Source organism: Mastomys coucha, unplaced genomic scaffold (assembly GCF_008632895.1).
Source record: "Mastomys coucha isolate ucsf_1 unplaced genomic scaffold, UCSF_Mcou_1 pScaffold1, whole genome shotgun sequence".
In the NCBI taxonomy this organism is placed as follows: Eukaryota; Metazoa; Chordata; class Mammalia; order Rodentia; family Muridae; genus Mastomys; species Mastomys coucha.
In genome coordinates, this window is record NW_022196891.1 from 4930139 (window position 1) to 4948866 (window position 18728).

An 18728-nucleotide genomic window follows, 5' to 3' on the forward strand; every position below is an offset into this window, starting at 1 on the left:
ATATCACCCAAAAAGATGCTTGGAATACCCAAGATACAACTCACAGACTATTTGAAACCCAAGAAGAAAGAAGGTCACACAAAAGTGTGGGTACTACAGTCATACTTAGAAGCAGGAAGAAAATAATCTCTAGGAAGTAGAGGGAGAGAGGGATCTGGGAGGGGGAGAAGAGGGGATAGAAAAAAGACTGGCCAGTTCTGAGATGGAGGGCATGGTGGAGAAATACAGAGGGTCAGGGATGTGAAAGTTGGTGTGTTAGCAGTGAGTGAGGGGGAACTGGGTGTAGCCACTAGAAAGTCATAGATGCCAAGAACCCAAGAGGTTCCCAGGACCCAACAGAGAGGACATTAGCCAAAATACCTAACAAAGGGGAGAGAGAACCTGTAGAGACTATATCCAGTGTACAGGCATAGCCCCCAGTGGAGGGATGGGACTACCCAGCCACCTCAAAAATATTAATCCAGAATACCTCCTGTCAAAAAGATATGCAGCAAGGAAGAGTGAAGCAGAGACTGAAGGAAAGGCCATCCAGAGACAACCCCACCTAGGGATTCGTCCCATCTGCAGATACCAAACCCAAACACTATTGCTGATTCCAAGTACTTAATAAGAGTAGCCTGGTACAACTATTCCCTGAGAGGCTCCATTAGAGGCTGTCCAATACAGATGCAGATGCTTTCAGCCAAACATTGGCCTGAACACGGGGACCCAAATGGAGAAGTTAGGGCAAGGACTGTAGGAGCTGAAGGATGTTTGCAACCCATAGGAAAAACAACAGTATCAACCAACCAGAGCTCCTAACACCCCCAGGGACTAAACCACCAATCAAAGAGGTGGGGGTACCCATGGCTCCTGATGGATGTGTAGCACAGGATTGCCTTCTCGGGCATCACTGGGAGGGGAACCCCTTGGTCCCGTAGAGGCTTGATAACCCAGTGTAGAGGAGTGCTTAGGCACTGAGATGGGGGTAGGTGAGTGGGTGGGTGGAGGAGCACACATAGAGACAGGGGTAGGGGGAAAGGATGGGAGCTTGTGTAGGGGAAACTGGGAAGGGAAATAACATCTGAAATGTAAGTAAATAAAATAGCCAATAAAAAAATGAAAAAAAAATGTAGAACCAGAATTGCTCCTGTCTAAAGGAAATACAGGGAAAGATTGTGGAGCAGAGACTGAAGGCAAGGACATCTAGACTGTCCCACCTGGGAATCCATCCCACATGCAGACACCAAATCCTGACAATATTGCAGATGCTAAAAAGTGCTTGCTGACAGGTGTCTGATACGACTGTCTCCTGAGAGGCTCTCCCAGATCCTGACCAATACAGATGTGGATGCTCGCAGCCAACCATTAGACTAAGCACAGGCACCCCGATGGAGGAGTTAGGGAAAGGACTGAAGGAGCTGAAGAATTCTTATCTGGCATCAATGGGAAGGGAGGTCCTTGATCCTGTGAAGGCTTCATGCCCTAGTGTAGAGAAATGCTAGGGTGAGGGAGAAGATGGTATGGGGTTGTAAGAACACTGTCATAGAAGCAGAGTAAGGGGAAATGGGATGGGGGTTTGCAGAAGGAATACCAGGAAAGGGGACACGATTTGAAATGTAAATAAATAATATATCCAATTAAAAATGAAGAATTAGAAGAAAAAAACTAGAATGTGTAGTCCATTGATTGTATGGCCATGATTGGTATAGTTTGATCTCATAGTTCTTTTTTCCAGATTCCTGAGAAATAGCCACTGTGATTTCCAGAGTGGCTCTGCCAGTATACACTTCAACAAGCAACACAAGTGGGCTATATTTTGCCCATAGTCTCACCATTATGAGGAGATGTCATTTGTCATCTGTCTTGTTGATCTTGGCCACTCTGAATGGGGTAAAAAAAAATACCAAAATAGCTTTAATATACTTTCCTCTAATGACTAAAGATATTGAACATTAAGTGATTTCCACTCATTTGTGTCTCAGTGTCTCAGTGTGTAGGTTACTACTCTGCTTTTATATGTTATATTGGAAAGATATTTCCTGATTGTAAACTACTTATTATGTATTGTAGATATTTTCCACAATGTATTATTCTTTTACTCTTTTTTATTGACATTTTAATACGATTTAATTCATCACTTTCATTCATTCATGTGTGGTAAGTGACAGCTTAGTTTTCAGTTTATAAAATTCACCTGGCAATTATATCCCTAAGTTAATAGATACCTGAAAATTTGGATTGAATATATTCATTCATCAGCTTTTTCATAATTTTTCTGTATGGTGTTGATTTGATGATTTGCTGTGAGTTGCTCTTAAGTTACATAACTACATTCATAACCATGTTTGCCTGAATAATTTCACTGTTTAAATACTGTTCTCTCTCTCTCACTCTCTCTCTATATATATCTATATCTGTCTATCTATATATCTGTAGCTCATGCATACTTATAGACTCATATGTTCACTTGTAAATATTTAAAAATATATACATATATATGTGCTTATATACATGTCATAGTAATATGCATTTTCAAATACTATGAAAACTTACTCACATAAAAATGCAAATACTACAAGTTTATACATACATGCATGCATTTTATCTTAATTTAAAGCAACTAATAAATTATTGATGCTTGACATTGTTTTTATCTTAGAAACATTTTCAAAGGTCTATTTATACTCATTTATATTCCTGAAATGATGATAGAGAAACTGCTTTTGTAGGAGTCTTCTTATTCCCTACTTCCTTATTTCTGTTGAAATGGCTAGAGAAGCTCATGTTTCAAGTGTCAGACAATTCTTTTCTAAAATAGCATCTGTTCTGGGGTAGGATATTATTGGTATATGATGCAGAAGTCAAAAAACATTCTTAGAAAGGAAATCTGGTAAAATTGAGTAAAGTTGAGTTATTAAGGTAATTTATATAAAAAAATTAATATAATACTTTTGATCTTCACTGGAAAGTGAAGTGTACTTTAAATAATTTTAAATAAATAAGAGATTCCATATGTGTTAAAGAAACCTTTTAAAGTAGAACTTTATGCATAGAAATAGATACCTTCCAATAATGAACTATTGTTACCCAAATGCTTACTAAATATTGACCAGCCCTATTTATCGTCATTCTGACTTTGATATTAATTAGAAAGGTGGTATTTGCAGTGAAACCAGACATTTATTTAAAGTAGAATTGATTAGTAAATGCAAAAAGGAACTGTGGAAAGATCATAAAAAGGAATATTGCTTGAGTTTTGGGAAGACAGTTTTCTTCCTCATTCCTCACACATCGCTGCATTCAAGTGTCTGCCTGGTCTCTGGAAATAGCTATATGGCTTCTATGTCAGGTGTAAAATGTAAGATGAAGTGATAGCTAGTGGTCCATCCTGTGTTTCATGGTAGATTGTTTTAGGAATGTTTGCCTGTGTTATGCTTTGAATTCTGATAAAATGTTAGACCCTTGAAATTGTTAGAGGTATGCCTTAGAATATGTTGTTCTTACAACTTCTCATGTAGATCTAGGGGCCCGGCCAGGATGAAAGTTCTGAAGCCAGGGCTGCAGAGATGAGCGAGGTGGCAGTGAGTCCCTATGCCATGGATTCTGAACTGGTTTATAATATCTAGCATGGATTCCTTTTGACAGGCCTCAAATCTGATAGAGCATGCTTGATTGATCCCACAATCCTGCCACTAGGGGATCCTGCTGGGCCCTTTGAATTGCTGTCTTTTTACAACATGGACACCAGGTTGCTAAAATCTTGCTTTGAGACTCACAATGAATTCGGAGTGTATTTTGATTTTATGACAGATTTTCTAGTGGTTCCTTTTTGCCAGTTAATGTTCTGAAAGTTCCACCATGTGCAGTCCTTGGTTGGTAGCTGAGTCCCTGGAAGCTCTGAGGGTACTAGTTAGTTCAAATTGTTGTTCATCCTAAGGGGCTTCAAACCTTTCAGCTCCTTTGGTCCTTTCTCTAGCTCCTTCATTGGGGACCCTGTACTCAGTTCTATGGATGGCTGTGAGCCTCTACATCTGTGTTAGTCAGGTACTGTCAGAGCCTCTCAGGAGATAGGTATATCAGACTGGCTTGTCCTTCCTTCAGTCTCTGCTCCATAGTTAGTCTCCTCAACTCCTTCCATGGGTATTTGTTTCCCCTTTTAAGAAGGAATGAAGTGTCCACAGTTTGATCTTCCTTCTTCTTGAGTTTCTTGTGGTTTGTGGGTTGTTCTTCCTATATTCCGAACTTCTAGGCTAATAACCACTTGTAGCATGTGTATAGTAGAGGATTGCAAATTCAATCATCAATAGGAGGAGAGGACCTTGGCCTTGTGAAGGTTCTGTGCCCCAGTGTAGGGGAATGCCAGGGCCAATAAGTGGGAGAGGGTGGGGTGGCAGGCATGGGGAGTGGGGAGGCAACAGGGGTTTGTTCTTGTTTTTTGGTTTTGGTTTTTGTTTTTGTTTTTGTTTTTGTTTTGTTTTTTTGGGTTGTTTTTGTTTTTTTTTTTTCAGGGGAAACTGGGAAAGGAGAAATCATATGACATATAAATAAAGAAAATATCTAATAAAAAAAAACATGGAACAAAAAAAATGTCCTGAAAGTTACTATCACAGTGAATTCAGTTCTGTGGAGCCAAGAGAAAGTTATTTCACCCTTCTGGGAAGAATAGTTGTTTTGTTGTTGTTTGTTTTGTTTTGTTTTGTTTTGTTTTTTATCTGCTTCTTCAAGAATGCAGTGTAACATACAAACAAACATAGAAGCTCTTGAAAGTACCCAAAGGGAGTGTAGGACAGTACATCAAAGACCATTCTATGGGGCATTCAAGAGTTCCTGCTGCAAAATGGAAGAAAAATCAGATTGGACTAAAAATCTTAGAACACATGAAGTTGTGTTTGTTGATGAAAATGGTATTATAAAGATATTAAAAACAATAAATTCATGAAATTCTTAGGCAAATAGATGGATCTAGAAAATATCATCCTGAGTGAGGTAACCCATTCACAAAAGAACACACATGGTATGCACTCACTGATAAGTGGATATTAACCCAAAAACTCAGAATATCCAAGATACAATTCACAGAATACATGAAGCTCAAGAAGTAGGGTGGTTTGGTCCTTCTTAGAAGGAGTAAGAAAATACTCATGGGAGCAAATATGGAGACAATGTGTGGAGCAGAGACTGAAGGAAAGGGCATCCAGAGACTGCTGTGCCTGAGGACGCATCCAATATACAGTCACCAAACCCAAACACTATTATGGATGCAAAGAAGTGCATACTGACAGGAGCCTGATATAGCTGTCTCCTGAGAGGTTTTGCCTGAGCCTGACATATACAGAGGTGGATTCTCATAGCCAGCCATTGAACTGAACACAGGATCTCCAAAGTAGAAGTTAGAGAAAGAACTGAAGGAGCTGAGAGGGTTTGCAACCTCATAGGAAGAACAACAATATCAACCAGCCAGAGCTCCCAGGGTCCAAACCATCAACTAAGGAGTACACATGGAAGTACCTATGGATCCAGCCAAATATGTAGCAGAGGGTGGCCTTGTTGGGCATCAATGGGAGAAGAGGCCCTTGGTCCTGTCAAAGCTCAATGCTCAGTGTAGGAGAATGCAAGGCTAGAGAGGCAAGAGTAGGTGGGTGGGTGTACACATTCACAGAAGCAGGAGGAGGGAGGATGAGCTGGGGGGTCTCTAGGGGGAAAATCAAGAAAGTGGATAACAATTGAAATATAAATAAATAAACTACCTAATAAAAAAAAGGAATAAAAGAAAAATTCAGAGTTACTGTTGGCAGTTACCTACTGTGAGGAGAGCCTCAGCCTATTTAGACACAGAATCTGACTAAGTAAAGGCCTCCAGGTAAATGTGGGCAGTCCTCCGAATGTACAGCTGTGATCTGGGAAAGAGAAATTTCCAGGGGTTGAATGCTTCAGAGGGCCATTATTAGCGGAGAGGACAGTGCTGGGAATTTTCTTTGTAGTGAAATTACTGGAAGAAGGTTGTGGTCAAGGTTTCACAGATGGGGTGTATCACAGCTTTTCCAGTGTGAGAAAGACTGTGTCATGTTACATTGGACAAACTGGGACTTATAGAAGATGATGACAATGGATTGGAAAGTGATTTTGCAGGCCCAGGAGATACAATGCAGATGGAACCTCCCTATTTGGAAATAAACTCCAGAGTTTCTTTGAAGCTTGGAGAAAGTATAGAATCTGGACCAGTTATATTTTGGGAGGTTTTACCAGGAAAAGAAAATCCAGGATATTTTCTAGGTGTGGACATAGATAACCCTATTGGCAACTGGGATGGAGTACATCTTTGTAGTTTTGCAAGTGTTGAAAGTACAATACTCTTGAACATCAATGGCATCATCCCAGACAGAGAGACACTGGAAACAAGGCCTCCTAAACTTGTCTTTATGTCAAGAGATACATGACATGACAAAGGTGACAAAGGTTATCTAGTCATAATAAACTGAAGGTTAGAGGATCTACCTCAGAACCTGGAAGTAGAAACAGATCTGAATTATTTTATACCTTAAATGGGTCATCTGTTGACTCATAACAATCCAAGTCCAAATATCCCTGGTACATTGATGAAGTTGCAGAAGACTCTGCAATGTCACTTATAGAGATGTCTTCAGAGTTAGGACATTCATCACCTCCAACACAACCTCCTTCCATGAACTCCTGGTCTAGCAACAACGGATTTCACTCCTTACCATTTAGCCTGACAAAGATGCCCAATACTAATGGAAGCATGGCTCACGGGCCATTTTCTCAGTCAGTGCAGTAAAAGAGAACCCCCTGTTATATGGGGTTATCTGTTGGACTGGCCAGCCACCAGGGCTCAGTGACCTGCTAGCCGGACTTGATCTAGAAGATGAATGTGCAGGCTGTACAAATATGGAACTTTCATGGGCATCTGCTATTTCACCTGTGCCCTGAAGAAGGCACTGTTTGTGAAACTAAAGAGCTGCAGATAGGACTTGAACTTTGCATCCTTGCAGCCTGCTTCCAAACAAACTGAAACATATAACCCTTTACCATCTGGGGGCTACTTAAGTGAAGAAGTAGAAGAAAATACTCCACCTAAAATGGAAATGGAATGTTTAGAGATAATGTTTGGCAACCATTGTTAAAATAAGGTCAACAGGTCAAAAAGCTCAAGACTGTAACTTTTATCAAATTTTTTATGGAAAAAATGAGAAAGTTGGAGTACCAACAATTTAGCATTTATTAGAATGGTCTTTTATCAACAAGAACCTGTAATTTACAGAGGCACCATCATACTTGATTATCCAGATGCCTCAGTTTGGAAAAGACTATACATTTTAACATTCTTTTCCTTCTCTGGAAGAAAACATAACAGATTTACTTGAAGACTCTCACAGGCAGTGCCACATCTGTGGAGGACTTGCGATGTATGAGTCTAGAGAGTGCTGTGACTATCCGGACAGCTCAGTTGGGAAGATGAGGACTTCTGTAAGACCGGCAGCACTCAGGTTCACCTTCATCTCAGGACGTTAAGTCATACTTACCATACAGGATCACTTCCCAAAGACTTGCCTGACGAACTGAAGACATGGCTGAATTCCTTGTCAGAAGATGGGGTTATTTGCTGTTCTCTGCAAAGAAATGAGCCACTGTGTTACTTTTGTGAAATACAGGGAAGGATGACTCTGCCTTGCTCTTCTCTGATGGTATGGTGAATTCGAGATGGTGGTCAGAATGGCTTCAGCATTCCACAAGTGACGGTCTGCCCAGAAGTGGGAGAGTACTTGAAGATGTCTCTGGAGGACCAGCACTCTTCGGACTCCAGAAGGTTTCAAGGCTGTGCACGCAGACTTCTTAGCAATGCATACATGTGCATGTACCAGAGTTCAATGATGAGATTGTACAAACAATCAGATCATCTGAAGTAAGCAGAGACTGAACACAAACCTTAGTGCTGTGTCTTCCTACAGCTTGTAGTTGTGTTCAGTGCCCGTTGTAGGCAATGTGTGTGTCCTGTGATGATGGCCCTTCAGCCAAGGATTCCTGTGTTTCCAAACAAATTGCTTTTGTGTTCCTGAAGTATTTATTAAGAAGCATTTTTCACTCCAAGAAGTATGTTTGGGTTAATTTTTTAAAAGGTCTAAATGCAGTTATTAATATCTGAAACTTTAACTTAACTACATTGATGATACAATATTTCTGGAAACATACAATTTAAATGTGACATCTAAAACCTCTTTTAGTCCACTGAGGATGTAAATAAGTATTTCTTCTTAAGGACCAAGGATATGGATTCATTTCTCTTTTGTAGCTAGTGGATTGCCTTGAGAAAGATATAGTATGGTTTTATTAAGAGTCTACCTTTACTCCAGTTGTTTAAAGTGTGCTGAGTTAATTGTTAATTTTCCTATATAGTGCTGACTACCTCCATGTCTGTACTTTGCTGAGTTTCTATGTTCCCGCAGGAGTAGTCAGAACATGCTGAAATTCCTTTCATGTTGCTAGTTTTTACTTGTTCTGGTTTTGAGATCAATGATTGACTCTGTCATAGAAGGTCCATTTCTGATGTGTTTTTGGAGAATTAGGGTACAAAGCAAGCATCTTTGTCATAGTAGCAACTGTTACTGAGCAGACTTTCTGTAGGGGCTCCTAAGTATGGGATGAGATGCAGTGGTTCCTGAAATGACTGATAAGTAAATTATACAAATACACAGGCCAGAGAAAGTAAAGCTGGCTCAGAGACGGTACCAACATTTCCTTGCAAAAAGGTTTAGGTATTTAAAAGTGTCATCTCAAATAAATTATGTGGGAAGCCCTGCTGTGCTCTCGGAGATTCTCAAACCGAAACTACAAGTTGACAGCTAGTCTCTGCGCGCTGGGGGGTTGGAGCCCATGCAAATTGACTCAAGAACCAGATACCTGTTTCTTTCGAAGCCGTGATTCTTTGATCTTTCTTCCCCTTCCTGGATTCCTTTGTATCCATACTGAGCTTTGATGTCTTATTATCACCTAAATGCCAATTGCTTACCTGTGATGCCTTTGAGTATAAATCCTCTCCCGTCACTAAGTAAAGTGCACCTTGATGAGGAACGTCTCTTGGTGTGTGCCTCCTTTTCTCTGCTTTCCCCATACTGCAGGTCTCTCACATTCCCGGTTCGTGGAAACCCACGCTAGTAGGAAGCTGCGGGACGGCATCCTACAAAATTATCTTATTTTTAAAAAGAAAAGAGTCAAAGCTAGCTTTTGGGATGCATGTTCTAATGAAGAATCTACTTGGAATAAGGATTTACCTAATGAAATCTTCAGAGACATAGAGGGTGCTATGCATTTGTTACGCATTTTAATAGAATTTTGGAGCTAAAAGTCAAGTAATGAAATCCTTTGGACACAACTCAAGTCACATCAGTGATTTTTCTGTTTCTCCCCAAGGAACTCGATAGGACATGTGACTTGATATTGCCTTTTTCTATCCTAATTACCGCATCGAGTTGTTCTGATATGGAGTGGCTTTGGAGACATGTTCCATGATTATAGACATGCTGGCATTTGTTTTCAATATGTCAGCATTAGACACTAATTCTAGATTTTAAATTATTATCACTTTAAGGTAAATTACCTATATTTTAAAATTTCACACATTGTAAGAATACAATGACAGGAAATTTATGTTTGTTGAATATTGAGTAAATATCAAAATCTATATATTAAAACTGCTTTGGAATGTGACAACATTTTCCAGTGGTAGAGTACGTTTGTGAGCCTGTGTGTTGCTACTGCTGCTGCTGCTGCTGCTTCTGGGGCTGCACGATGCATTAGCTAAAAGGAGGCAATGTACAATCGTGAGATATTTTATTATAGGAATGAGAAAAGATGTTAACCATGACGATGTGGAGAGAAAGAAAGGAGAGGAGAAGAGAAGGAGAGAGAGAGGGCAAGAGAGGAAGAGAACAGGAGAGGAAGCAAGCAAGAAAGTAGGAGGCAAACTGCCCCGTTATATTGTGAGGTGGCTATCTGTCTGTGGGGCAGTGCAGACCTAGCTGTGGTCAGTTGATTGGGGGTAGGGTCTAGCTTGAATGCTTGAGCTTGGAGCATTGTCTAGGTGACAGAACACACATCTCCTGCAGAGGGCTGCAGTGTGTGGGGCGTGGGACTGAAAGATAAGCTAGGGTCCCAGGAGGTGTGGCCGAACTCTTTTTGTCCCTTGCAGGCAGAAATTATTGCCCACTGGAGCTCCTGGCTTACAGATCTGTTCACAACTGGGCCCAGGTTGCCTGAAGACCACTGCCCCACATAAGTTAATCATTAGTATCATTCTGAACAACATACATGGCCAGGTTTAAAATAGATTTTCAGTGATGAAACAGTGTGAACCTTATTTGATATAGGTGAAATTTCTGGGGCATATTATTGAACAAAGCAGTAAACTAAGTAAGTAACATATTTGAAGCCACACCTGCAGGCTGTCTAAAGTGAGCATTTTGGTTAAGAAACTAAATTTTAAATGCTGCTTGAAGAATATTTTATAAAACTATTTGTACTAAATATCCATTGTTTCTAAAAGTTTATGTTTTCATTTAGGATGCTTTGTTTCTACTATAAAACTTAAAACATTTTTTTGAATTTTATTAAATTAATTGTTGAACTGAATGAACTGATTGTTATTACCATACTTTTATAATGTAAAAATATAATAGTTCATTGGAAAGTAGTTCATATCCCAAAGGCAAGGAAATTTATTTTTTCTGTGTTATAATGGCTTCCTTAGCATACATGGTATCATGCATGCAGTGAACAAAGTTAATTTCCATCAGAAATCTTGATAATTTTGAGGATTTGAAGATGTAGCCATTATTTTGATGTTCCTTATTTCCTTTCCTCACTTCCAAATTGCACTAAGGCAAAATTTGTATGTGAAATTAAAGTCTTTAGATATCAGATACTAATCCAATGCTATCTACTCAGCCAGATGAGAAGAAACATCATCAGGTAATATTCTAGTTATTTTAGTGAGGCTGCGTAAATTCTTGACCCTAAAAATTATTAAAGATAATTTGAATAGGTTGTTAAATAAGTTTAAATCCTACATTTAAATAAAATTCCCATGATCTTTTTCTAATATAATCCATAAAATAAATCTCAGTAACACTGCCATGAACAACATGGAACATGGAGAAATAATTAATTTATGAAGCAAAATATGAGGCTTAATATATTTTCATTTGATAGAGGTAGTTTATGCTTTTAGATTTCTTATCTAAAGTATGTATTAAAACAAAGAAAGAAAACAGCAGCAATGAAAATCACCTTGTAGAATTAAAAACTTTAAAAGAATGATTCTGAAGACATATATAAGTTATGTCTAATATTATGCTACCAAAATGATAAGAAAAGAAATAATTCACACTCTGTATTATATAGTAACTTATTCTTACAGTAATTTATCTTTAAAAATCCTGGGAAAGGAGATATTGTGAATAAGAAAACATCTAATAAAAAAAGAACGTTAAAAAAAAGAACACATGGAGTTGAGAAGTGAAGGGGAAGGGGAGGGGAGGGGAGACTGGAGAGGAGGGAGTAAGAGTAGATATGATCAAAACACATTATGAACATTTACACATATCTCAGTAATAAAAATTAAAATCAAATATGGAAAAAATATTGTCTTAATCATTTTCAAAATATTCTAAAAAATCTTTCATTTTAAAAATTATCTATTAAAGGATGTCTTTACTGCTAAGCTGCCTCACTCAACCTATTGTGATAATTAAATTATTTTGAACTACATTGCTGACATAAATCTATAATTGACCTGGAGAAAACTTGGCATCATCCTCTGTTCATAAGTCCTTTGTGAATAAGTAAAAATAATAAATAAATAAATAAATAAATGAATATTCTTTGTACACTCAGATGAAAATATTTGTATACTTTAAAGTAAAAGGGAAAACAAAACTAAAAGCTAAATCCAAACTCCTTACAATCTCTGCTCATAGAAATGTATAATTATTTTTCATACTTGTTTATCCCATTACACAGTGGGAGATAGACACTAAGGTGAATACATATTCAATAAGTATTTATGCATGTGGGAATATCTTCAAAAGGTATAAAATATGCATATATTTCCAAGAGTATGAGAATGAGCATATTTACAAAGGGTATTTTTAATATTTAAAGTTTTCTACTGTCTATTTAGCCATATAAAAGCAGCAAAGAAAAAAATTTAACACTGGATTATTTTCCTAACAGAAATGTAATACAATGTGAAGATATCAGTTTTTAATCAAAAAGATCTCGATTAGACTTTTGTCTTGTTTATTTACATTATTAATTGTTTGGTGCCTTTATTACAAAGTTTGTTGTAAAGGACTTTCAGAGCTCCTCAGAGGTGACGTGCCCTTGTGTCTAGGGTGGGGATGCAGATTTCCTGGCTTGTACTGAAAAATGGCCCTAGCCAGGAGACCTGTATCTCATGTAACCCATAGCTCTTTCTTTCTGTAAGGCGAGGCCATGTTCATCTGGAGCTACTCGATTTTGAAGCCTAAAATGGTGAGAATGCAAGTGAGTTCAAGTCACTTATCCCTCTGGCACTTCTAAATGTGGAGATGAATTCAGACTCCAAGGCACAGCAGCAGTAACTCAACATCGCTGTGACCAAAAAAATTGAAATTGGTGGTAGTCAGAAAGTTCACATAAATTTTCTCCAAGTTCTTCTACTGAATACTTCTAGAAAATCCAAGCCCATCTAGTTGTGAACTAGAGAACAGTTTACTGGGAAGTATGTGATCTTATATAAAAGAGGACTCTACCTAGCCAAGTAGAAAATATCCAAAAAAAAAAAAAAAAAAAAAAAAAAAAAAAAAAAAAAGCGACAGCACCACAGAAGACATCCTCTGATGGCATTCACCACTCTTGATCACTTGGTTTTTTTGAATAAAATTGTAGGTAAGGGGTTCCACGTGAAACAGACTGGCAGTCACTTCTCAATTCTCCTTCAGACAAAGCCCAGGAATGCAAGGTTGAATATATGTATATAAGAAGTTTATGAGGAAAGATGTTAATTCCCAGATATTAAATTGTAAACAAAATAACTATGGTATCCTTCAAAGAAAAAGAAGGGGAATAGGAAGGAAGGGAGGGAGGGAAGGAGAGAGAAGAGATCAAAAAAGAAAGAGAGAAAGACAGAGACAGAGAGAGATGCTAAATATCTTCTGTTGCAGAGTATCTTAGTAAAAACTCCATAATGAATTTCCTTTTGTCTTTTCAAACAACCCCAGCGTTATTTCGCCCTCCTATCTTCCTCTTTTTCTCTAGGGACTTCTGTCCACAGTTAAAACTAACCCTTTATTTTCACATTTACCTTTTACACCACTTATTTTCTTCAATTGTCTTCTACAACTTGCCACCTCCGAGTCCACTTACATTATTGGTGTCTGTGGTTATTTCATGTTACTCATATATGAAGATATGGAACTAGTAACCAGAGATAAGAAAACTCATGTCGCTTTTGTCTCTCTCAATTTGAATCACTTCACTTAACATGCTATTTTCTGGTTTTTACTGGATATTTTATTTTCATTTCAAATATTATCTTCTTTCCAGATTCCTCCCCAGAAACCTAGACCATCCACCTCCTTTTGCTTCTATGAGGGTGCATCCACACCCATCCACCTAATTCCAATACAGTCGCCTATAATACATGATTTATTTTTTATACATCAATAGAATTCCACATTGCACGTATTCTATATTTTCATTACCTATTCATCAGTTGGAGGACATTTGGATTCCTTCTGTTTTCTAGCTCTCCTAGCTAGAACAGCAAAGCGCTTGGCTGCGTAAGCATCTGTGAGTGTTTGTGCAGTCCATTTGTATACTACTATACAAATGGGTACAGTAGTATAACTGAGTCAGGTTATAGATTTAATTTTTGAGAATTATCTCACAGGGAGGCTAGTTCTGTTTGTGATTTCACAAGCAGTGTATGAGGCTTCCCTTGTCTCACATACTTGTCAGCATTTAAGCATAAGCTGCTCTGTCGATCACAGCTCTTCTGACTAGCATAACTATAATCTCAAAGTTGTTTTGATTTTCACTTCCGTACTTGCTAGGCATGATGACCATTTATATATAAGTACATACATATATATGATCTACTTTTATATCTTCTAAGCTCATTGTTCATACCGATTGGCATATATTAAACTGTTTATTTGTTGTATTGACTCCTTGGTCTTTTACTTTAGTTATTCTGGAAACTAATCCATATTTTTAGAGTCATTAACACTTTTCAACAAAATGTTAGTCTCTAGATTGAATCTTGGTACCACTATTGTCTTCAGTACCACTATCTCTTCTTGTAGGAGAGTCTATGTAACTAATAATGCTATGAGTATGCTCTATATTTCATACTTACATTCTATACTTTAATACTGAACTACAGTATGGAAATTATTTTAAAATATATTGATTTTGGTAAAGAAAGTGATGTTATTTCATTAACATTTCTGAATACCAACCTAGCAATGACTTTACTTGAAACCAAAGAAAACTTTGTAAATATGATTTCTCAAGATGATTCATGAAGTTTATTTGATGGTAACTTAATGTGCACAGTTGTAGACTTGGGATTGTGAGACAGTTGAGCAGGTACCATCATGTGTAGATAAGAATGGCAGCCTGAGTTCGATTTTTGGAACACAAGAAAAATTGGAAAGAATATTTTTTTTCCAAAATAAGTTTTCTTCCCACCATATGTACTCTGTGGCAAACACTCTTACAGACAAACACACACACACACACACACACACACACACACACACAGAGCAAATACATAGCAAACATTAATAATAATCAAATATGCATTATGGCACAGAGATAATGTAAATAAGTAATTGTGTTACTGTTCTTATTGCTGTAATTTTTTTCAGACTAATATTGATAGGTTAAAAACAGGATTTTTATGTATTTTGTTAAAGATTTATTTGAATATTTTTATAATTGAAGAGTCAGTTTTACTTTTTGTTGTTTATTGAGCATAACTCAAAAAACTTAAGTATTTTAAGTTTTATTTGCTCTTCAGATTCTTATTCATAAATACAATGAAATATGATCATACTTAACCCCCATTTCATCCCTTCAACTCCTTCTATACCACTCTTAACAAGAACCTTCACACATGCATATTTTCTTGTGTTTCTGTCATTTGGTTTGGTAAGATAGGGTTTTTTTGCCTTGTTTTTGGTAGCCTACCAAGTTCAGTTGTGTGCTGGTAGTTTATAAGCAAACATGTGTGTTGGACCACGAAAGGCAGTCTGTGTTCTGGTGGAGTGAGGCTTACTCCTGAGTAGAAAATTCTACAAGGGATGGAATAGTGAGCTATGCTTCCAAACATTAGGCACCTGAAACAACTTCATTATCCTGTGGCTAGACAATGCCCCAAGCTCCAATTATTTTGACTGGATTCCACCCCCCACAGTCATCTGACTACAACCAGGAATGCCCAGTCCCTCAGTTACCTGGGAACAGCAAGGTAGCCCAACCCACTATAAATGGGGATGTTTGCTCCTCCTCTCTCTCTTATGCCTGCTTCTCTTTCTTGCCTCTTACCCAGTTCCCCCTCTCTTCCCATTCCTTTTCTTCCTCTCCCCAGGTGGCCATAGCTGTCCTCTATTTTTCTTCTCTCTCTCTCTCTCTCTCTCTCTCTGTATATGTGTGTGTGTGTGTATGTTTTCGAAAATAAAGTACCAAAACCTTTTCCCCAAAGGGCCTCATCTAATCTCCAACAGGAAGGTTTTCAAGCCATTCCAGCCACTAGATCAGATCAAAGATTCTTGCCAGTGTGCGAACAACCCAATGCCCCATTTCTCCCCACCCTTTTTTCCCTTCAGCCCTGGAGTTGACTGAGCTGCCCCAAGGGCTCCCAATTCGTTCTCAGCTCTTCTGTGTTATCCAGTGCTGTCTGGGATTTCTGAGACTGAGAACCCACAAGACTGTTCCCTCCCACCACTGTGGACTGGGGTTTGCGGCCTTTTAAAGCCAGATGCCCACCCAGTGGCATGGAGAGAGCACAGGCAGTCTCCAGTGTCTGCTGGCCAGTGCCCCTGAGCTCTGGCAGGATATAGATCTCCATCCATCCCTTAATATCCCCACTGCCCTGTGCCGTACATGTGAGTGTGCTCTGAACTCTTCCTTTCTAGAGAGGCTTTCAATTAATGATACATTGATTAACTGTTTTGCAGATCATGTTTTCACTGAACATTGTGAAGACATTTGTCCCTGTCTTCTTTATTATGATTATGATTATGGTTATGATTATTATATATTTTCTTTATTTACATTTCAAATATTTTCCCCTTTCCTCATTTACCTTCCTAAACCCTACTCCATATCTCATCCTCCCTTCTCTTGCTCACTAACCCACCCACTCTGACTTCCCTGTCCTGGCATTCCCCTACAGGGGGACCTCAAGCCCTCACAAGACCAAGAACCTCTCCTGTCATTGATGACTGATAACCCCATCCTCTGCTGCATATGCAGCTGGAACCTTGAGTCCCTCCATGTGTACTCTTTGGTTGGTGGTTTAGTCCCTGGGAGCTCTTGGGGTACTGGTTGGTTCATATTGTTGTTCCTCCTATGGGGCTGAAAACCCCTTTAGCTCCCTGGGTCCTTTCTCTAGATCCTCCCCTGGGGACCTAGTGCTCAATCCAATGGATGGCTATGACATACTTATGCATTATACTTATGTATTTGTCAGGCACTGGAAGAGCTTCTCAGGAGGCAGCTATATCAGGCTTCTGTTAGCCCAGAAGTTTGGAATACACAAGATATAATTCACAGACCACATGAAGCTCAAGAAGGAAATCCACAGCATGGATACTTCAGTCCTTTTTAGAAGGGTGATCAAAATACTTATGGGAGGAGATACAGAGACAGAGTTTGGAGCAGAAACTGAAAGAAAGGCCATATAGTGACTGTCTCATCTGGGGATCCTTCCCATATACAGTTACCAAACCCAGACACTATAGTGGATGTCCCATTCTTCTTTCTTAGGTCTCAGACTGTCTGGTCCTATGGGGAAATGTTGTGGATTGCCCTGGTGCTGTTTGTATTTTGATGCTAATTCCACTTTTGCATGAAGGGCTGCCTAAGACAAGAGTGAATTACTTACTCAGGTAACTTCTTATGAACCTTCTCCCTCCTTTAACTTCTAAAACAAAGGCTAGAGCTGGTGGTGAGCAGTGGAAGATAAGGTGGAGCTGAAAGGTTTTAAAAAGAAGGAGGAGGGGGAGGAAGGGAGGACAATGGAAAAGGATGAGAAAGAGGAGGAAGAGTAGAAGGAGGAGAAGGAAGAGAAGGAGGAGAAGGAGGAGGAGGTAGAGGAGGAGGAGGAGGAGATGGTGGAAAGAAAATGGAGCAGAAGAACATGGCCTGGAGAAACCCCAAGTTATAAGGGATCTCCTAGATGGGGAATATAGTAGTGTAGTGATAGATCTGCTCAATCTATGTGCACAGCAGCTTGTATGTGTATTAACTGAGTTGTGTTTTCTTTGCACAGGCTTATTTGGCTTGGAGATTTACTGCAACTAACTGGCATCCCGCCTGACAGGTGGCAGGCAAGACTCCACCAGAAATTTAGGATTCTTAGCCTGTAAGTTAGAAACTTAGAAATTTGAAGGTTTGGTGAGCCAAGTGGGGTCAAGTAACATGATTCAAGCAAGGAACCTTGAAACAAATAGAGGGTTCCGAGATCCCATGCTGTGAAAAGAGACAAGATGGCTGCTCTGAGTCAGAGAGCTGGAGAATGGAAACTGCCTACTTCTTGGGGTCCAGGGGACATCCTCTTTGAGAAAGAGGTAGAGGAGGTAGGGGTTGTGGAACAGTCAGAGGATGGACTGGGAGGGGAAGAAAATCTGGAGTTTAAAAAAAAAAGATTAAATAAAATTTAAAAAAGAAAATATGAAACAAAGAAATTGAAAAGAAGAGGAGGAGGAGAAGGCGGAGGAGGAGGAAGAAGAATAACACAGAAATGAGAATAAGAACTCTGTTCCTTTGACCTCCAGCAAGGGCATTTTTGAAATGACTGCTTCTGCTTTTGTGGCCAAACTAAGTAGTTTCTACATCTTATTCTCATTAATAAAAACTAATCATCCATTTCATCATATTTATATATGGCCAAATAAATGATGTTAATATTTTTAATCCAAAAGAAATGGTTAATAGGATAGATTATTGTCCTTTTATTAAGAGTAGAGATGGACAACAAACAAACAAATAAATAAATAAATGACTTTTGTTATTATTTACTCATACATATATTATTTTGTTATTATTTACCCATACATATTATCCCATATTATATACTCATATTTACTCATACACAAAAAACACACAAAGTTCTGTCTTTCTCATTGATCAATGGAAATTATTTGTCATTCTCTTCTTGGAAATTCTTCACAGATTTAATTTTGCATTGTGATTTAGTAATTCTATCTGAAACAGTTGACCTTTCTGAAATTCAAGGACTTGTAAGAGTTCTAGATTACATTTGACTGGTTTTAAATTTATACTACTATGTTTAGTGCTTACCAAAGTTCTGAATTTAGATTTCAAAATTTAATCTCAAACTTATTTTCCTGACATGTGAACATATTTACAGTTCATTGCTCAGTAGATGAAACTGTAAATCCAGATGACTTTAATCCACATCTCTATTTAAGCATTTCCCATTTTACATGATATTGGGTAAG

At 38.4% G+C, this 18728-nt stretch overlaps 1 pseudogene; it reads left to right on the forward strand.

The window, feature by feature from the left end:
• Positions 1-7332: 7332 nt before the first annotated feature.
• On the forward strand, positions 7333-7907 carry LOC116069451 (annotated as a pseudogene).
• Positions 7908-18728: the final 10821 nt, after the last annotated feature.